Source organism: Peromyscus californicus, unplaced genomic scaffold, assembly GCF_007827085.1.
Source record: "Peromyscus californicus insignis strain IS unplaced genomic scaffold, ASM782708v3 Scaffold_5__1_contigs__length_169319896, whole genome shotgun sequence".
NCBI lineage: Eukaryota > Metazoa > Chordata > Mammalia > Rodentia > Cricetidae > Peromyscus > Peromyscus californicus.
Genome location: NW_026294573.1, coordinates 45,367,331 through 45,383,234, shown reverse-complemented (window position 1 = coordinate 45,383,234; position 15,904 = coordinate 45,367,331). Strand labels below are relative to the sequence as shown.

General features: G+C 40.8%; 1 protein-coding gene and 1 non-coding gene across 4 annotated transcripts in view; one reads left to right on the top strand and one right to left on the bottom strand.

Annotated features, from left to right (window-relative positions):
- Window positions 1–15,904, top strand: part of Usp24 (ubiquitin specific peptidase 24) — a 141,866-nt gene that overhangs the window by 8,252 nt on the left and 117,710 nt on the right. The window lies entirely within an intron of this gene.
- On the bottom strand, window positions 7,742–7,848 carry LOC128097982 (U6 spliceosomal RNA). The gene has a single exon (XR_008214034.1). It is a non-coding gene; the product is annotated as a U6 spliceosomal RNA (small nuclear RNA).

Here is a 15,904-nt window from a genome sequence, read left to right as displayed (position 1 = left end):
TCCAGACTTCCTGTTTATTTCCCATCTCTATGTGCTATTCTTTTCACACACACACACATGCATGTATTCTCTTTAAAGACTTTATTATTTTTAAACTATTTCTTTCTGTGACTGTTTATATCATTTCTCTCTTCTTTCTTAAGCCTACGCACATTTTTAAACATACTGGAGTTTTTTTTCCCCCCATCTGGACCTCTCTAGTCTTTTTTGACCACATGAGCCTATAAACTAAGCGGTGTGGCTAAGACTTCCACCGCAGCTTTGGCAGTTGTCTCTACTCACTTCTTGGGTCTTTGAGAGCCAAGCCTAAAGCTTGCAGGCCCTGTCAGAGGTAGGTGACCAAGAACTGCATTCAACCCCCAAACACTGGAATGCCAGTGCCCTGCACTGTGGCAGGTGTTTTTTACTTAGTTTTTTGTTTCTAATTAGTGTGGAAAAGGCTGTTTAAGTGTTCTGCTGAACAGCAGAGTTTCTTCAAGGAGCTGTATCTTTTTTTTTTCTCTTTCTTTTTTGTTTTGTTTCGTTTTCCCCTATCTTTCTCAGGCTCTACACTTATGAATGCCCTGCCTTAGCTGGCTAAGGTAGCCAGCTTTTCTAACTTAAATTATCCTGTTTCTCTTTAGCTACATTTTGCCTCTGGGCTTTTTACCTTCCTTTATTCTGTGTATCTTTCTTTCCTTCTTACTTTATCATGATTGACTGTGTGGCTGGGTGACTGGTCCCTGGCATCCTCCTCTCCTCCTTTTCTCCCTCTTAGACTTCTCCTATTTATTCTCTCTGTCTGCCAGCCCCGCCTGTTTCTCTCTCCTGTCTAGCTATTGGCCATTCAGCTCTTTATTAGACCAACCAAGTGTTTTAGACAGGCAAAGTAACACAGATTTACAGAGTTAAACAAATGCAACATAAAAGAATGCAACACATCTTTGCATCATTAAACAAATATTCCACAGCATAAACGAATGTGACAATCTTAAACTAATGTTCCACAACAGATTTCTTTGATGAGTTTCTCATGGCCTATAAGTTTTATTAATATAAAATAAACATTAAAATACAGACAACCAAACTGTTGTCTGCCCATTAAATGCAAGTAGTTAAAAAGTCTAAAGCATTTAACAGTTCTTAGAAATAGACTCTAAAATTACTCGAAGAATGATCTGAGGAAAATTAAGTACAAAAGACATACTTGGTTTTTTCCTAACTGAAGTATAAAAGAAAGTTTATTGCTTCCCCTCTTGTAATTGAGCTGGAGAATGAGAATTATATATTGAATTTATTAGATTGGCTTACACAGTATTGTCTGTGTAGACCAGCAGTGGCTGTCTCACACGGAGAGGCTGAGAATCTGTAATGCTGTTAGACATATAGTCCCAGCTTGGTGCTGCGGGCTGGGCGTGTCCTGGAGCTCTTGGTCTTCAGTGTGTGTTGGAAGCCCCAGGACGCTGGCCTGATCCCTGGGAGGAATGCCACCACAGCAGTAGGGTAGATGAACTCACCAGGAGTGAAAGCAAGCGTGCACAAAGCAGTTTCCTTCTTCCTGTGCGCCTGTGTCTGCTGCCACCAAAAGGTGCTGCCATGTTTAGGATAGGTCTTCCCCCTTCAGATCATAAGATAATACCACATAGGTGTGCCCAGCAGCTTTCCTTTTAGTTGATTGCAGATCTAGTCAAGTTGATAACCAAGATTAGCCATCACAGAAACTATTTTATAAAAACTAGGATTCATGTTTGGTTATCTAGCTATCTTTATCTGTTGCTATTCCTAATTACAAGAAAACTCGGATTCCTCAGTGTTTATCCAGGTTGAGTCTGAGTGTGAGCAGCATTTTCAGTTTCTCTTCCTGGCCTGCCTGCTTCTTTTCTGTGCTCCCACACTGCATCCTTCTCCACTGTCTCACAGCATTTTGTTCTCCTCACTAGTGCTGTGTGTTCTGATTGATCTGTCTTGTCTACCTGCCAGCTTTGGGAAGGTCCGTGACTGTATTGTGAAACAGCTATTAGGAGGCTGTGTTTTTAGGTAAAAGGGATAGAGTACAGAGGAATACAGGTAGACACTTGCTGACACAGTTAGGGGTGTTTCTGTGTCCCTGTGTCCCCTAGCAGCAATAGAATTGTTAGGTCATTGGTAGGGTCCTGTCTGTCTGCAGTTTTTAAGGATTCCACTCACCTGATTCTTTCCTTTATATGCAGAAATTGTACATTCTTAAATGAGCAGAACAGCTATTTGTTGTTTTTATTAAATAGAAGGAGTTCTCTGAATCAAAATGCTGAATAAAAACTGAAAAAAAATCTAAATAATTATTTAGATTACATTTTATTAGTAACAACACACATTATACTGAGCAGCAAAATAGTTTAACGCCCATTTACTGAAACTAGCCATTGAGCTTAGCTAGTTTTTGTCAAGAACTTTGTGTGTATGCTAAGCACTGAGGTAGGTGTTGAGAGTAAACACAAGGATGAAGAAAGCAGACACAGTTCCTTAGTACTTTTTTCATTGCTGTGACTGAGACTCGACAGAGGCAGCTGAAAGAGGAAGCATTTATTTTGTCTCCAGGATAGAGGACACAGTCTGTCATGTAGGTAAGGGACTGCTGCAGGAGAGGCTCCCAGCTTGTTTTTAATCTGAGCAAATCAGGAAGCAGAGAAAAACAAGAGTCGCTTTTCTCCTGTTTCCCTTTTTTTCAGCTGCAGACCCCAGCCAGGGCTGCTGTTGCCACATTCAGGCCAGGTCTTCTCAGTTCATTCTCTAGAAACAGACACAAAGCTGTGCTCCCCTGATGCCCTAGACACTTCTCAATCCAATTAAGTTGACGTCAGAATTAACCACCATACTTCCTTATTACAGCCTTGAGCTTAGTAGATTTCTTATATCTGAAGTGTAATAAACTATATTTGATTTTTAGAAGCTGGAGACTTTAAAATTATGAGGTAAAATGAAGAAGTATAGATTTATCAAAGGATTTTGGTAGTGCCTTGGGAATTTTTTGTGATGCAGTTTATCTGTAGTGATATCCATTGCCAGAAAACCAAATAGCTTTTAAGGGAAATTTTTTTTCAGTGCCATGGAATGTACAGAATTTGTATTTACTTACTTGTTGAGTGTTTAATATTCATGAGTTGATAATGTCTCAATCAACCACTGTCTCTTAAGAATTATGCCATTTTTTAAATTTTTTTTTAAAAAAGCATAAATGTTAAAAAAAAAAAAGAAATTGCTTAATTATTTAAGCAGTGCTCATTATTAGCCCTGATTGTACTGGAACTCTGTAGACCACGCTGATCTCAGACTCGGAGATCCACCTGCCTTTGTCTCCCAGAGTGCTGGGAATGTTGGAAAGGCTTACTAGAGATGGAAGTAGCAGCAGCCCTGTAAAATGAAAATCTTTCAGAGGCCACTTAAAGTGGGCACTGCCTTATTATTCCTATTCTGACTTTTGTGGTATGTTTTCTGTGCTAAAATAATTGACAATGTTATATTCATTTTGTGAGATGTATTTCTCATGTTACCTGCCTCATTTTGGAATGTTCTAGTGAATTATAGTAGCAACAGATTATTGATACTTCAATCTTACACACACAGAAACAAGTGGATATTTGTTTTGACGAATCAGGTGAGTAACGAGCACTTGGTACCTATTGAAATGATGCAGGCCAAATATATGTAATTTCTACCATAAAAACAATAGTTTACAATATGTGTACAGAGAGGCACCCAAGCATCTGTAGGGAGTAGCAAGCAAGTCCTATTTGGTTTTCATCACTCCCAGTTTTATTTGGTTGAAGTCTAGAACAGGTCTGTAGTAAAGGAATTCAAAGCATTCACTAAGGGTCAAAGATCAGAAATGATGCAACATTACCTCTCATCCATCCAGTGCATAGTGATTATAATCTGGAGAGAAGTATCAAGGCTACATAACAAGATAGCCCTTACAAAACAGAAAACTTATCCACAGAACTGACAGTTTGCTGCCGTTCCTCCCTCTTATCCCAGCAAACAAAGTTAAGCCTTATAACTTTAGAGATTAATAGAAATAGAACATTTGTCTCAGGGCTAGCAGGGACCATGTCGAGTCTTGTCACTTGTCCTGACTTTTGGCTCATTATCAAAATCAGGTGGGTTTTGTTTACTTTGTCATATGTCTTCTTACTCTTTTTTTAAAGGCAAGGTCTCACTCTGGCTCATGCTGGCCTCAGATGTACAATAATCTTCCTGCCTCAGCTTCCCAAGTACTGGGATTACAAACATCCACCATCACCCTCAAGTTTATTTGTTTGTTTGAGGGGGTCTTGCTCTGTAGACAAGGCTGGCTGGAACTCACTGTGTTGCCCAGGCTGGCCCTCCATTGCAGCAATCCTCCTGCTGTAGCCTCTTGAGTGTTAGAGGCTTGCCTCACCATGACAGCCATGTATTTCTTTGTGACATGAGGAAGTACTTGACTGGAGGTCACCTTAAATATGTCCTTCCTCCCAGAGTGTCTGTGCTTAGTCATCATGATTCCCTTTGTTAACTACTGTTTGGGTGAGAAGGTCAAAGTCACTATGGAACCCTACCCCCTTGCTCTCTTCTTTAGGAATTTTCCATATGTAATTCCTCATGCGTTAATGAAGGGTGGTGGGTTTCAGGAGGAGGACACCGAGCGCTTAGTTCTTGTCACATCCCAAGATGCTGTATCAGCCTATCACTTGAGCACTCTTGGGCACCTGCCCGACTGTACCCAGTCAGGATGGGTACTGAGAACTTGAAAATGAGCTGTAAAATCTTGGGCCAGTATGTAGCCTGGCTTAAAAACGGTTCCAGATGTGTCTCCTTCAGTTCTTTAGAACTAACTGCTCCTTTGTTCTCTGTGTTGTAAGCCTAGTGGTTATCAAAAAGACCATTGAGAGATAGTGTACATTTGTAGATTTGAAATTAAGCATCTTGAAAACTAACTTGAAACAGTATTAGCATGTTGAAAACAACACTCGACCTAGATTCTGTATTTTAATAACTGCAGGAATAGCCGGGCGGTGGTGGCACACACCTTTAATCCCAGCACTCGGGAGGCAGAGGCAGGCAGATATCTGTGAGTTCGAGGCCAGCCTGGGCTACAGAGTGAGTCCCAGGAAAGGTGCAAAGCTACACAGAGAAACCCTGTCCCGAAAAACAAAAAACAAACAAACAAAATTGCAGAAATAAAACTACAAATTAATGAACTCTTAGAGGATACTTTAAGAAGTCACCTTTAAAATATGACAGATCACATTGTGACTCCTTGTCTATTCAAAAGTGTTTTCTCCTGTCTGACTCACCTTGTCCCCTTCTTTCTCCTCCTCTTGCTGTATTGGACTGTAAGAGTTAATCCATAGAACTGCTTGTGGTGTCAGTTTGATCTGCTCTTATCCTTTCCTACAAAGTAGACTTAACATGTGGTGATATATTGTGTACCCTAATAAAATTTGCCTGAAGATCAGAGAACAGAACAATCCACTAGATTAAACATAGATGCCTGGCAGTGGTGGCACACATCTTTAACCCCAGTACTTGGGAGTCACACACTTTTAATCCCAGCACTAGGAAGGAAGTGAAATGGCTGTGCGGAGAAAGGTATATAAGGCATGAGGAGATTTGAACTAGAGCACTTTCAGCTAGACCCCTTTCGGCTGAGGACTCAGAGACATTCAATCAGAGGATTCGTGGAGCTGGCAAGATGAGAAGTGGCTGTGGCTTGTTCCTTTGTCTCTCTGATCTTTCAGCATTTACCCCAATATCTGGTCCAGGTTTTTATTAAAGACCATTTAGGATTCGTGCAACATTAACACATGTTGTGGCACTTATCCCATTATATTGATACTATGGTTTTTCACTCGTACTGAATTGTGAGTGCTTTGAGGACTGGGTTGGTTTTCTTTATTTTTCATAAAGTCTAAGGTAGCATTTCTTAGTGGAGGTACAAAGCAAAATGAAAGAATCTGCTCTGGAAACTATTTGTTGGCATCACCATTTTGAAATATTTGTTCCATTCATGTATATCACATAACCCCCTAACGTTGTGTTGCTTAAAACTTTATTTTTATCCTTATTTTTTGAGACAGGGTCTCACTATGTAGCTCTATCTGTCATGGAACTCATGTTGTAGTCTAGGCTGGGTGCCTAAGACTTTAAACAGTAGCTGAAGGCCATTTAAATGTAGAGTCTGAGGAGATCCCTGTCGGGTGTTTCCTTTCTATTACAGCTTGTGGGAATGGACTTTCTGAACTCTTGCCAGTGTTTTTATAACAAACCAGGTTTGGACTTAACACATTGCATTTGATCTTGGGTGTTCTGTACCACTTCCTTGCTTTATAGTCTTCTGTAGCTCATAGAACAGCAGCGTACATGGGAAAGAACACGATAGACGCTTTAAGAACAGTCTTCACTTTTAGAAGCGATGTTCACCAGGCCGTTTCTCTGTAACTTCATTGCATGGCCTAGCTGGGACTTCAGTAAGGAGATTATTTGCAGAGATTATCATTTCTAGTGGAGAAAGAGAAAACATTCTACTGCATGGCAGTAGACATTGTTTTTGGCAATGTCTAGAGTCTCCTTAGCTATCACAACTTAAGATATTCTTGGTACCACAGTGTTAATCATCCTTCAGTGTACAGGACAGTTTTTCCAACAAATATCATTTGAGCCAGGGTTAAGAAATCTCCCTCTGAAATCATACAAATGGTGAGACTTCAACCCCATGTTTGTTTGCTTGTTTAAATGTTTTTTATAATTTCATACTTGTATATAATGTATTTGAATCTTTTTCACACAAACTCACCCATCACTCTTTCTTAACTCAGTCTTATTCCTGAATCCCTCCTTCCCAACAAGTCCTCTTCCTATTTTCATGTCTTTGTTTATTTGGCTGGTTCTTGTTCTTGCCTGTTTTTTGTGACCCATTGTTAAATTAGGGTTGCCTGTAGCATAGGTGCAAATGTATTGGAGTAAGGTCATATTTTCAGTGGCTATACCACTGGTGAGAAATGCCTCCCTCTGCCTAGCAGCCACCAACTGCCAGCAGCTCCTCCGGGAAAAGCAGTCCTCATGAGCCCTTTGCCCTCATCTGTGTTGGAGTATTGATTGACCCCCTCCTGTGTGGATTGTTAATGGTAACACAGCAGCCATGCTGTGTCCAGAAGGCAGTCTTTCACAGCTGCCCTCCCCATCTCGGGTTCTGCATTCTTCCCACCCTCCCCCCACCGCAGTTTCCTTTGAGCCATGTAGACGTTGAAATAGATACCCTGTATATGCCTGAGCATCCTCACCCACTCCCATTTCTCAGCACCTGGGCCAGTTGTGAGTCTGCAGTGACCAGCACTCCCTCTAAACAGAAGCTTCTCTGACTGGACAGCACTGACCTGCCTTGCTACGTCTCTGGACTTACAGTTCTGTGTTCTCTCCACACCAAAAATGATAGCACCTTGTTTTCTTCCTTTTGTCTTTTACTCACCTTTGTCCTCAGGTCTCACTTTCTGGATCTTTTTCTTAAGCCTAAGGAATTATTGCAGCTATGAACATTAAGGCAAATTAGAATGCATTGCTTGAGTGAACATTGAATCTCTATCTAAAGGGAGTAATATAAAGGTGCCTTTAATGGAGTTATATTCCTATAAGTGATATTTGTGTAGCTAACCTTTTAGGGTATATCGCTTTACTTTTGTTCATTTGAAATTTGAGTTTTCAGGGCATTTTCTTTCACTTTTTTTTCTTTTCTTTTTTTTATTTTTTAAAAATCATGGACCACTTCACGAATTTGCGTATCATCCTTGTGCAGGGGCTGTGCTAATCTTCTCTGTATCGTTCCAATTTTAGTATATGTGCTGCCGAAGCGAGCACTTCTTTCACTTTTTAAAATATAAATATATATGTGGAGCTGGAGAGTCCTTGTTCATACTAGAAAGTGGTCTTACTCAGTCCTCACATACTACTTGCAAAGCAATGAATGACATGTTTCTCTGACAAGTTAGTAAATGAAGATTCCAGGGACATTGCTTTGTCTCTGGTGGGTAGTAGAATTATTTTGAGATAGATTTTAGTTAAAATTTCATCTGTAAAGAGGGATCAGATAATCTCAAAGTGACCTAAGCACTTGGTGCTAGACCTGTGTAGGCAGACATTCTGGGATATTTCTGGAGGTAATTGTGTAAGGGAGCTGGATATCAGATAAAAGTATAGACACTGGGAACTGAATAGACAACAAGACAAAGCTCCTCCCATTGTGTAACATAGTCTGATTGGAGGTGCCAAATGTCTAAATAGATGGTTTAAAACAGCTCAGAATTTGATATTACAAAGATAGGAAATGTACTTTAAATATGTCACTCTGAAATGCTTGAGTACACAGAGTTCTCTGTGCCCAGGATCCCTTCCTCTTCTCTTCATTTTTGCAAGTATTTATCTGATACCTAACATACACTCACTCATTCATAAATATTTATGGAGCACCTTTGTTTTGGGGACTAGCTTAGATGATGCAACAAAAACATCTCCCTGCTGAAGCCTTTGTCCAGGGAAGACAGGCAGAAAGCAAGACAAGTAAGTAAAATGTAGACTTAGATGCTTTTAAGTACTGTGGGAGAAAGTCGAGTGGACAGGGGAGAGAGCTTGCTAGAGTAAGTAGACAAGAGCAGGCTGCTTTTTAAATAGATTGTTCAGGGAAGGCTTCGTTCCTGGAGGAGGCCATGTGTGAACAAAGACCTGAAGAAAGTGAAGGCACTGCCTGTGGATAGGAGAGTTGTGCTCTACAGGGTCTCATAGTAAACATTTAAGGCTTAGTGAGCCGTAAAGTCTCTGTCTCTGCTCAGCTCTGCCGTCTTCATAGGAAAGTAACCAGATGAAATGTAAACAAAGGAATAGGTTTGTGTTCCAATAAAACTTTATCTAAAAAGCAGTGGGTCATGCCATTTGAATTCCTTTCAGTGGAAGGAACACATAGAGAAAAAGACTCCAGTTAAGAGCAAGGCTGGTATGTTTGAGGCACATCAGGGAAGCAAATATTGTTGGAGTTTAATTCAGTGTTGGAGAGGAGGTCAGCTCTTCAACTTTGGGAAGATAAGGAAGGGGTTGATGATTATAGACCAGAAAATAAGAGGATTTGGAGTTTTGAGATGGGGGAGGGCATGTTAAAATGCCTTTTGGATATTCAAGTGAAATTGTCAGAACGGGTGTTGGTGATATGGTTGGAGTTCAGATAAGGGTTCTCGACTGTAGCCAAAATGGAAGCCTTCAGCTTACAAGTAGTATTTAGAGCGGCACTGGGACATGCATTCTCAACAGGGTAATAATTCTCCAGAGGGGCAAAAAATTGGTTTTTGAGGGAGGATATAAACAACAATAAAAACAAACCACTGAGATTTTCTCAGTGAGTTAAACCAAAGCTCAGCTCTACCTGGCAGTTTTATTCCTCAGTGTTCAGTTTCATGGGGAATGGGATAACTCAACTTCTAAAATGGTGCTTTAGAGAGAGAATGTTGCACACAGGATAGAAAAACTGCATTAGAGTAGACTCCACTCACAGGCAGTAAGTGTTGATGAATAGAGAAGAGGTCTGAAGACTGGATTCCAAGGTGCTCATGTCTAGACACTGGGTGGTGAGGAACTAGGCAGGGGCTCTGTCCTAGAACCTGGTGATGGAGGAGCCAGGGAGCAGCAGAGTTAAATGGTACTGGTGGGTCAGGCCTGATAAGAACTAGTAACTAACCACGTGTATAGTACACAATTGCAATGAAGTAGTTGTGTATTGGGATTTGGCTTATATATGATCTCACGTAGTAGGTTGTCTTCAACTGTGATTGCAGGGAATTCCTTTTTTAAAGTATACAGTAGTGCTAAGTATGTTCACATGGTTGTGAAACAGATCTCTAGAACTTTTTTATATTACAAAAATCATAAGCTCTATACCTGTTAAGAAACTTGCTGCTCACTAGCCCCTGACAAATGCCATTCTACTTTATTTCAGTGCTTGATTAATTTAGATACTATATGTGGAATCATATAGTACTAGTATATAGTATAGTATATCATATAGTACTAGTATATACTATAGTATTCTACTATATGTAGAATCACATAAGACTAGTCTTTTGGAACTGGCTTATTTCTTTTAACCTCAGGGTCTGTTCATGTTATGGTATGCTTTCTTTTTTAAAATTTTCCTTCTTTTAAAAAGCTGAATGGAGCCAGCATTTGAGAGGTAGAGGCAGGAGGATCTCTGTGAGTTCAAGGACAGCCTGATCTACAGAGTGAGTTCTAGGACAGCCAGGGCTACACACACACACACACACACACACACACACACACACACACACACACACAAAAACCGTCTCAAAAAAAAAAAACAAGAATGAAAAAAAAAAAAGGCTGAATGGTTCCCTCGTGTTTTTTCATAGCACTCTAGAGTAACATGTTCCTTACAAGAAATTAGATTCTTATCTAATTGTTTTCTCCAGGCTTCAAAGTCAGAACCTGTCTTAGGTTATTCACAGCTTCTAGAAAATGCAGAATGCTAATTATCTGTAAAAATAGAAGACAGAGGACATTTCCTTTTTGAAAGAATATTGAAAATTTGGAAGAGGTTTATCTGAAGTGGCTTTGTGGGAGCAGAAATTTCTTAGCCTGAGAAAGGGCATTCTAATTGAGTGTGGCATTCTGGGTAGACGGAAGATTATCCCCATGGTGCGTGGTTTCATAACAGGACCTTGTGCTACAGGGGCTGGAGCAGAAAGGTTTGGAGAGTGACGTGCAAGTGAGTATGTGCAGTATGTGCGTGTGTTAGTGTGGGGAAGGGCCTGCACCCAGCAAAGGAGCTCTGCTTCTTAGGTACCTGTTGGCAGCAGGGGGAGGAAATGGAGAGAGAATGGTAGGCTCAGCCTCCTTTTTTTTTGTATTTTGTCAGCTGTCACAAACCTGGACATATCTGGGAAGAGGGAATCGCAAAGTGAGGGATTACCTCCCTCAGACTGGTCTGTAGGCAAGTCTATGGGGGCATTTTCTTGATTAATGATTGATGTGGGGCAGCTCACTGTATGTGGGAGGTACCACCCCTGGGCAGGTGGTCCTGGGTTGTATAAAAAGCAGGCTGAGCAAGCCACAGAGAAAGACAGTAAGTGGCGCTCCTTCGTGGACTCTTCTTCAGATCCTGTTTCCAGGTTCCTGCCTTGGCTCCCCCTCAAGGGACTGTGAACCTGGGATATATAAGCCAAATAAATAAACACTGTCCTTGAGTTGCTTTTGGTCATGGTTTCTATCACGGCTCTAGAAACCCCAATTGGTAGTGTTTTAAGTAAGGAGAAAGGCACAGGCCCAAGGGATGGCAGTTACGTGAGTGTTGTATCAATCTAAGCAGCATGTGAAAGTCTTCAGCTAAAGCCGTGTTAAAGAACTGTTGAGAGTTCTGAGATGGTGAGGTGACCAGTTGGTTGGGAAAATTTCACAAACTCTTCGAGACTAGGAAGTGTTTTAGTCACTGTCCTACTGCTGTGAAGAGACACCATGATCAAGGCATCATATAAAAGGAAGTATTGGGGGCTTTCTTACAGCTTTAGAGGGTTAGTCCATGATCACCATGGTGGGAAGCATGGTGGCAGGCAGGCAAGCTTGGCATTGAAGCAGTAGCTGAGACCTTACATCTGATCTACAAGATGGAGGCAGACAGAGAGCAATACTGGACCTGGCACCAGTTTTTGAAACCTGAAAGTCCATCCCCGCCCCCAGTGACACACCTCCTCCATCAAGGTCACGCCTCCTAATCCTTCCTAAATAGTCTAACTGGGAATCAAACATTCAAATATATGGGCCTATGGGGGCCATTCTCATTCACACCACCATAGGAGGGAAGGAGACGGAGGAAGGAAACAGATTCCAGGCAGAACTATTAGTTCTTGTAGGATGTGGGACATTTGAAGTAACTTTAGGACACCAGGGCTAGTCAGTCCATCTGAGAGAGAACAGTTACCAGCAGCCTGAAGAAAGGCTGGGCTGCTATATGATGTGCTCCTGTCGCCTCCTCAGCTTGCTACCTGGAGTCTTGGCTGTGTAGTAATCCTAGTCCCTGTCTCTCATTGAGGAAAACTAAGGCACACAGGAGAGACTCAGGACCTTATTTAAGGTCACAAAGTTATCAAGTGTTGGTGACAGAATCCACATTTAGGAATACCTAGAAAATGAAATTATACCAAAATTAAGAACAAATGCCAGCTGCCTATGCTAGATAACCTCTTAGCAAGAATGTTATATCATTTTAGTTAAAAAAAAAAATACTAATGCTTTGGAAGAAAAGAGATTTTAATTGGTAATCCTCTCATGCCCAGATCTTGATTGTAGGGACATTTTATAAATTTCAGTTTGCTTGCTTGTTTGTGGTTTTGTTGGGTTTGGTTTGGAGACAAGGTCTCACTCCGTGTGCCAGGCTGTCCTGAAGCTCACTCAGAGCTGGTACTGCAGGATGAGCAGCCATGTCCATCCTGTCTGCACTTGAAAAAGATTTCTCAAGTATTTTATTTTACACGTATGAGTTTTTGACTGCATTTATGTCTATGTACTACATGCATGCTTGTAGCTAGAGTTTTCCTGCCTGGCCCACAGTCAGGACAAATCTCTCTCACCCGCCAGTCCCACAGTCACTCAGACCCAACCAAGTAAACACAGAGACTTATATTGCTTACAAACTGTATGGCCGTGGCAGGCTTCTTGCTAACTGCTCTTATATCTTAAATTAATCCATTTCTATAAATCTATACCTTGCCATGTGGCTCGTGGCTTACCGGCATCTTCACATGCTGCTTGTCATGGCGGTGGCTGGCAGTGTCTCTCTTTCCCTTCCTGTTCCCTTAATTCTCCTCTCTGTTAGTCCTGCCAATCAGTGTTTTATTTATACAGAACGATATCCACAGCACATGCTTGGTGCCTGTGGAGGCCAGGAGAGGACATCAGATCCCCTGGAACTGGAGTTACAGACAGTTGTGAGCTGCCATGTAGGTGCTGGGAATTGAACCCAGGTCCTCTGTAAGAGCAGTCAGTGTTCTTAACCACTGAGCCATCCCTCCAGCACCTTGCTTGCCCCTTGTGAAAACATTTACCTGGGTTCTGGAGTGGTACTCTGGAAACCTTGCCTTTCCACCTGTCCAGGGATAAACTGGAAAATTTGTTACGCATGTCTTAGGTCTGAGGGGACTGAAATTTAAACTTTTTGTTTTTAATTAAAATTTTCTTTATTACATGTATTTACTCGTGTGTGTGTGTGTGTGTGTGTGTGTGTGTGTGTGTGTGTGTGTGTGTGTGTGTGTGTGTAGGGCAGAGGACAGCTTGGGAGAGTGAGTTCACCCCTTCCACTATGTGCACCCGAGAATCAAGCTCAGGCTGGCAGGTTGGCAGCACCTTCACCCACTGAGCCATTTCACTGGACACAACTTCATTTTTGTGTGGTTGTTTTTCGAGACAGGGTTTCTCTGTGTAACCCTGGCTGGCCTGGAACTCACTTTGTAGACCAGGCTGGCCTGGAACTGAACTCAGAGATCTGCTTGCCTCTGCCTCCCAAGTGCTGCGGTTAAAGACATGCACCACCACTCCCAGCCACAACAAACTTTTGTCTAATCTAAACATATGAATGACAGTTATTATAGGCAAGGCACTGTAAGGAGTGAGACTCTGGTTGAGTAACGTGTCTCCTCTGAGCCCAGTTTGTTTGCTCTGAATTAGTGTGTGTAGCTCAGTACTCCCTGGGTATGCGACTTTCCCCTTGCTGCTCGCTCACTCTGCTCTCCTCTCAATTGGCCTCAGTCTCCTTTGTCATACCATTCCTCCTCCTGCCAACTTCAAACTGAAGGCCCTTCGGTTCCAGTCACTAACTGCAATTACTGCCGGCCGCTTTATTCCTGAGCTTTGAAATTATATATGTGCCTTTGAATTAGATAACTTCTGAGTACACGGATAACCATCAGGGGTTAATGCAAGCACCAGACAAAATGTCAGTGTTTGTAGGAAACTTAATGAATATAACACTGAGTGCAAAGGCATTCTGGGAAACTAGTTTGCATAGCATCCTGGGACAGTGTGCTGGTGTGGGGACTGCCTACCCTGACTTGTCCATCAACTCTTTATTTTTCCAGGAAGAAATATTTCAGGAATTATTCTGTAGCTGGAAATAACAACAACCTGTAGGCAATTGAACTGCTTTGGAAAATAGTTTATAAATAAAGTGGACAATCTTAAGATTTTATGAAAGTTTTTGTAAATCAGTAACTTGGAATCAAAGGTTAATGGTTTTCATGTTTTAAGCCATTGGGATGTAGTAGTCTTCTTTAAGTTACAGACAGATTATTTAAAGTCATCGTGGAGAAATTTTGCCATCTTCATCTTTCTATACCTGGTTAAAAATTTCAAAGTTTTTTTTTTTTTTTTTTACTACATTGTTTGCTAATGGATAGTTTAGTAAATGAATTTAATATTAAAATAAATGTTGAGCAGCATTGGCAGTCTTTTCTCCATTAATTCAAATAATCCTTATGTGTGTTTGTTCAGGAAATGGGCTGATGGAAGCTTATCTCTTTACTAGCAGGCACCAGGACCTCCTCAAGTAGATTTCACTTGCTTTTTTCAACAAAGGGGTGTTGACTTCTAAATAACGCACCCTGGGCAAGTTCTGGAGCCAGCTGCTGTTTCATTTTTAACTCTACAAAGATGGCTTCCTAAATAAAGACTAAAGTTATGATAGTAATTTAAAAGTTTGTTGGTATATGTCAAGTAAATTTGTGTAACTCCGCCCCCAGTTAAGATGTTGCCTCCATTTAAGTTGGTTCATTTGCCTTTTTCAAACAGGCAAGTTTGTAGATAATGAGTTACAACTCACATGGCCATTGCTAATTACAATTTATAATATAGAAGTTATGCAGACACAAATTTCTTTCAGAATCCATATGCTAAATATAAGTGTCTTTGCTGACCTCAGAGGCAGGAGAGTCATACCACACAGTGGTAACATAAGAAAATAATGTCCCTTAGTCTGGACAGTTTGCCAACAGATAAAGTGACAATCACCTTTTAAATTGCCTTAGTGTTCAGATTCCAGCAAATATAGGAACTAGACTTTTTTTTATATCTGTAGTAATGAGCTAATTGCATGTTTAGGAAACAGTTTAAGATGTATGTATATATAGCAATGTTCATCGTTTTGATTTTAATTCCAAACTGGCCAATTTAGAAGCACATTTATAATGTGTCCATGAGCTCATGTGCATTTTGTTCTACTAGGTGACTGATTACAGATTTACTATCATTAGTGATTTTTGTCAGTTAAAGGGGTCATTCTGTCGTTGGGAGGCTCATTTCCCTCTGCCTTAGTATCAGAACTGTGCATTTCTAACAAACACTGGATTTATTAAGCATTGGAAAATCATTTTTAAAAATAAGTAATTTTTAGTTTTAAGTGAAATTAAGGAAATATATTTTTTAAATAAGATATCCTTTCATATATAAAAAAATAAAAATTGAGGGCTGGAAAGATGGCTCAGTGGTTAAGGGCACTGACTGCTCTCCCAAAGGATCCGGGTTCAAATCCCAGTACCCACATGGCAGCTAACAACTGTCTGTAACTCAAAGATCTGACCTGCAGGCAAAACACCAATGCACATAAAATAAAAGTAAGTAAATTAAAAAAATAAATAAATAAAAATCTAAAAATACTGAGGTATTGCTACTTCTGAAAAATAAAGTATTCCCGGTTTGAAATGTAGTCTGTGCCTTCTGCCCAGGGGACCCTCAGTTCTTAGGCTTGCTTACCCCCACCTTTTGTCCATTCCCCAACTCATATATACCCTGCCCCATAAAGACAAGAATTGCCTTTGTGTAGTATTAAGTCTGAAACATAACAAGCTTTCAATAAACTATTTCTAATCAA